At 41.0% G+C, this 6,000-nt stretch overlaps 1 protein-coding gene across 1 annotated transcript in view; it reads left to right on the top strand.

The window, feature by feature from the left end:
* Positions 1–2,674: 2,674 nt before the first annotated feature.
* Positions 2,675–6,000, top strand: part of SYN2 (synapsin II) — a 204,316-nt gene continuing 200,990 nt past the window's right edge. Inside the window, exon 1 of the mRNA XM_026656697.1 lies at positions 2,675–2,727. The gene's annotated coding sequence lies outside the window, so the exon portion shown is untranslated. The remainder of the gene's footprint in view (positions 2,728–6,000) is intronic.

Raw genomic sequence — 6,000 nt, 5'->3', positions numbered from 1 at the left:
GGTTAATAGTAATTTTTTTAGTTAAAAAATTATGGTACTGTATATTTAATTTCTATGTAAATCACTAGCAAAAATGAATCACATAATATCATGTCTACTGAAGATGTACCTACTATAGGGAACGCAATGAAACTGAAACCTATTACAGCATCTGTCTGTATTACAAGAAGACAACATAAACAATTATCACCAATAGATTTCCATTGCAAATCTGGTGTTCCTTGTTCTTTCCTCACCAGTTATACTTACTGCATGAATTGAAGCATAATTTTTTTCTGCATGCCATAGCACAGTGAAAATTCACTTTGTCTGTTCCTTACTGTCTCAGCTATCATCTTTCACTGCTAATAGATACTTGGGAAATATTTTAGCCAGAGACTATATTGTCAGTTAATTATTAGGGGCCTGATTTAGCTACCACTGAAGTCAGTGGTGAAATTTCAGTTACTTCAGTGGGAGAATAATTGGGGCAAAGTTAATTAATAAGCTGCTTGCTATACAAAATCCATGTCATAATTGTTTTTTCTCAGTAAGAAAGATTTTAGTGTAATAACTATTGTTGTGGCAGATATCAGTTATACATTGTGTCCCAAGTTCTTTTTCTTATTGTGAAAGCAAGTTTTGACTCTTGGGAAGACATTCTGTGGTGGTGTGGTGGATTATGTAGTGGTTTTGTGCAGGGATAGCTTGAGGAGAGAGGGGACTGCTTGAGCAGCAGAAGAGTTTGATCTCTGTTTAGAGTCAATTCTTGAGGCAGAGTTGTTCCTTGAAAATCAGGGGATTGGTGTTGAACTGAGATGCCTATAAGAAGTCATTGCTATTTGACCATCTCATTTCAGGACTTGTATATGTGTATAAATAAAGCAAATTACATTTGGAATATACTCAGACTCAGCCTTTCTGATTTCTCCTCCACTAGAAACTAACTTGCAAGGCCCTAGACAACTGCTCCCACTCAGCAGAGGAGCAACACTGGTGTCAAACAAGAGACTGATGTAGGAAGAAGGAGGAACAGTATTATAGTGTTGGTATATGCCTTTGGTTTTCTTACTTTAAGAGCTATGAAATGCTACTTGGAATCCAAGGCTTAAAATTTTTGAAATAAAATTAATACTTCGTAATAGAATGACTGTTTAGGATGCCAATTTGAAGTAAAATCCTCCTCCAAAAATATCTGCTAAAAAAAACCCACAAAGCTAAGTAATACAACAAATACAGAGGAACACATTGTCAAAATGTGTTGGTCCTGTTTTGTCTCTAGTGGAATATAAATATATTTGAGGTAGGGTAGGTTGACGTGATAGTGTTGTAAATTGGTCACCCAGATATTCATTGAGTGCCACATCTAGGGTCATCACTGAAAGTTCATTTAAAAGGCAGATGACAATTCTTTGACCTTTTGAGCAAGATTTTGCAGAGTTTGTCCTAGAATAGGCTTCTGAGTAAACTGAGAACATATAGATTCACATGATTCATTGTAGGACCCTTGTTTGCATAAAAGTAAATGGGATTTTGCCACTGTTTTTAATGGAAGCAGGATCACATCTTGTCATAAAAAGAACAGGAGTACTTAAAAAAAGTGGCAAAATCCCATTTACTTGTGGCACCTTAGAGACTAACAAATTTATTAGAGCATAAGCTTTCGTGGGCTACAGCCCACTTCTTCGGATGCATATAGAGTGGAACATATATTGAGGAGATATATATACACACATACAGAGAGCATGAACAGGTGGGAGTTGTCTTACCAACTCTGAGAGGCCAATTAAGTAAGAGAAAAAAACTTTTGAAGTGATAATTAAGATAGCTCGGTACAGACAGTTTGATAAGAAGTGTGAGAATACTTACAAGGGGAGATAGATTCAATGTTTGTAATGGCTCAGCCATTCCCAGTCCTTATTCAATCCTGAGTTGATTGTATCTAGTTTGCATATCAATTCCAGCTCAGCAGTCTCTCGTTGGAGTCTGTTTTTGAAGTTTTTCTGTTGTAAGATAGATTCACCTGCGGGTGGCTATCTCCCCTTGTAAGTATTCTCACACTTCTTATCAAACTGTCTGTACTGAGCTATCTTGATTATCACTTCAAAAGTTTTTTTCTCTTACTTAATTGGCCTCTCAGAGTTGGTAAGACAACTCCCACCTGTTCATGCTGTCTGTATGTGTGTATATATATCTCCTCAATATATGTTCCACTCTATATGCATCCGAAGAAGTGGGCTGTAGCCCACGAAAGCTTATGCTCTAATAAATTTGTTAGTCTCTAAGGTGCCACAAGTGCCAGAGTAGCAGCCGTGTTCTTTTTGCGGATACAGACTAACATGGCTGCTACTCTGAAACCTGTCATCTTGTCATAAGTAACCATTTTATTATAATATATAGAGATTAAAGTGTGTTATAACAACAACATTTGGGATACCTCTTGTGGTGGAAGCATACTGATTTTTCTGAGTACCATAATTGGAACGAAAGAGAAGAGATGGCTAGTTAGAGGATATGGGTATGTAAAATAGACCAATGTGTAATAATCAATGATGTATATATATTTATAATATACAGAAAATCATATGGAAACTAAACCTGGCTACTGATTATTGTTACATGTCCTTTCTCAAGTACACTAATGTGCATGTATTACTGTACATAACTTAGTGACATTTTTCTTTTTTCAGGGTCAAGTGCTTTCGTGGGAAAAAGGTCCATGGGGAATATGACATCAAAGTTGAACAGGTAACTAAACTATTTACTCTAGATGTTACAAATATTTATTTATCATTTTCTATATAGTCAGAGAGTGTAAGTGGGTTAAATAGCATGTGAATTTGCTAGCTCTTCTTTTATGGAATTTCTTAAGCAATGCCAAAAGCTTCGTGAAAATTTTGCTACTGTGAAATTTTGTTGTGAGTTATGAATGTGGCAAAATCAAACGTATTTAATTGGGAGGGGTACTTTTGAGGGGGGATCTTAAGTGCCCACCCCCCATTAACTGTTTTTTCTAATGTGGTGGTGCCATGGCACATTATAGTCCAGTGTCATGATTATGGTCCCTTCACTGTTGTGCCTGATTATCCCAACCCTTGCTATGGCCCTGGGATGCAGCCTCAGGAGACTGCAATAAAAGTTTCAAGTATTCATTTTCATTTTAATGCAGCTCTTACTAGAGTATCCTCATAGCTTTGCATAGTAGTAAAAATATGAAATGATCAGAGGGGTTAGCTACGGACAACTGATTTCCCAAAGGATGAGTAGGACTGAATGTTGGCTTTTTCTGGTTCACTCTATTGCCTTCTTAATTTTAAAATGTATATGTATCCCAATTGCAGTTTTAGCACTTCTAAAACATGGGATAAAGCCATATATATCTGGAGTGCCTTAGAAGATTTATACAGATTTCACTTGAATTGGATTTCTGAAAAGGGCAATAAACACGTTCTTTGGGTGCTTTCAGTTACTGTTTATAAAAGGGAATGTAGCCATGAATATTTTCCGTATTTTTTTTTCACTTAAAAGGGATTGTTTTGTCTCTGGAATCTTTGAATAAGGCCCTGAGAGAACAAAACATCATGAGCCAGGTCCTCAGCTAATGTAAATCCAATGTAGCTCCACTGAATTGAATGTAACCACATTGCTTTATGCCAGCTGAGAATCTGATCCACATTTTTAACTCAGAAGCATGGAAAGTCTTGTGGGGATCGGCAGGAGTGTTGTTGGGGTTAGGGAAAAGGGAAGCGTATTATCTTGACCTAAAATATAGTTCAGACATAGATCCAATCCTGTAGTTCACGTCACACAAGCAGTACCCATGTGGAGTAGGGTTGCCAACTTTCTGATTGCAGAAAAACAAACACCCTTGCTCCCCTCCACCCCCCACTCACTCCATTCCCCACTCCCTCCTTCACTTGCTCTCCTCCACCCTTGCTCACTTGCTCATTTTCACCGGACTGGGACAGGGGGTTGGGGTGCGGGAGAGGGTGAGGGCTCTGAATGGGGGTGCGGACTCTGGGGTGGGGCTGGGGATGAGGTTTTGGGGTACATGAGGGGGCTCTGGGCTTGGGGGGGTGAGGCTGCGGGGTTCAAAGTGTGGGGAGCTCCAGGCTGGGGCAGAGGGTTAGGGGTACGGGGGGTGCAGGCTCTGGGTGGGGCCAGGATGAGGGGTTTGGAGTGCAGGAGGGGGCTCAGGGCTGGGGCAGAGGTTGGGGTGCGGGAGGTTGGCAGGGGGCTGGCGGTGCCCGGCCAGTGGGAGCTGCGGAGCCAGCATTCTGGTTGGGGGGTAGTGTGCGGAGCCCCCTGGCTGCCCCTGCACCTAGGAGCCAGAGGGAGGACATGCTGCTGCTTCTGGGAGCCGCACGGAGCCAGGGCAGGCAGGGAGCCTGTCTTAGCCCTGCTGAGCCGCCAACCATACTTTTAACGGCCCAGTCAGCAGTGCTGACGGGAGCTGACAGGGTCCCTTTTCAACTGGGTGTTCCGGTCGCAACCCTAGTGTGGAGACACATTGAAGTCATTTGGAGCACCACACGGGCTCAAGGATTCTCTTGGCACAGAGTCTGTTGCAGAATTGGGATCTGCTTTTTGGGGATGGGACAGTGAAAGTTTGAGCAGTTTTTTTATTTTTGTGGACCCTACTAATCCCATGGTAACAGAAGTTTCCGACTGTGCAATTAACCTGAGTCACTGACACTATTTTAATATTTTATAGTTAGTAACTGCCAGCAGTGCATTATCAGCATGTTGGACTTCCTGAACATCATAATGCAGGTAGAGGGTTCAGACACTGAGCAAACAGCATATGTCCATCAGAAATGCAGGACTTGGAAAGTGCAGACTTCTCCCTAACTTGGTACTGGAGTACACAAGTTCATGGAGGGCCCAGAGAAAATGTAGTCTAACAAAAAGGTAGATGGGGTACAGTCATCCATCCCCACCCTCACCGAGTCCTGAACAGGGGGAATTCTCAGTGTCACATTTGCCTTAATACTTGCTGCATTTGTTACACACAGTTATACCTAGAAATTGGAGGGCATGTTGCACCTTACGGACAAGCTCCCATGAGATGAGAATCCCGCTCACCGTTGCTCTGAATATCAGAGCACTTTCCTGTACTGTGAAATCTTTTTCCTTCTTTCCAACATAGATGTCAAGAATTTGGCCCACTGTCCATTGGAGCAGTTAGGCCCATTCATTATATACAAAAATAAACCTGCAGCCTCTCTAGCACTTGTCAAATTTTTAATTCAATGGCAAAACACATGATTGGGATACTGTGAGGAGGCAGGCCACTGGAAATGGTCTTTTTAACCTGATTAATGAATGGGAAAGATTAGAAGCCAGTATCAAATTAAACATATTCTTAATTAATGATGCTATAACAGCCTCAGTTCTTAGATGTATATTCATAACTTCTGACATTTCCATTGTATAGTGTGTATGTTATCAATTTCATTTAAAAACTATGTGCCGAGGGCTTCATCCAGCAAGGTCCAGAGCATTCTGGCCCCTCTCCATCAGAGCACTTAAGCGTGTGTTTAGATTCAATGGGCTAGTCACATGCTTAAAGTTAAGCACATGCTCAAGTGCTTTGCTGGATTGGGTCAGATTAGTCAGCACTTTGCATGGCCAAGCTCTGAGGCTCATAGACAGGGTTTACTCAGGCAAACTTCCATTGACTTCAGTTTTCAGTGAGCCTTCTGGTGCTTTCTATATTGGTATCTGGGACAGCAAAGATGCCTTCATTTATCCAACCAAAAGACTATAACTGGGTGCATTTCTGCTGTGCGGTGTTATAGTAAAGAGCTTTGGGAGTCTATGTAGATGAAAGACTATACATAAATGAAAAACATCCTGTCCTTTTATTTCAAATAACTGAGGGATCACAGTGTCACTTTATTCACGAACAGCATGGAATTGAATTATTGTCCTTGTAAATGTCACATTTCTAGTGTGAGAAAATATCTCTCTAACAGAAATTCTGCATTTGTGAATTTTGACTGTATAGTGCTGTGCGTA

The sequence above is a fragment of the Terrapene carolina genome, unplaced genomic scaffold (genome assembly GCF_002925995.2).
Source record: "Terrapene carolina triunguis isolate 2854851 unplaced genomic scaffold, T_m_triunguis-2.0 Scaffold232, whole genome shotgun sequence".
Classification (NCBI taxonomy): Eukaryota; Metazoa; Chordata; order Testudines; family Emydidae; genus Terrapene; species Terrapene triunguis.
Note: the sequence above shows the minus strand (reverse complement) of the source record. Positions and strands in the feature narration are given on the sequence as shown.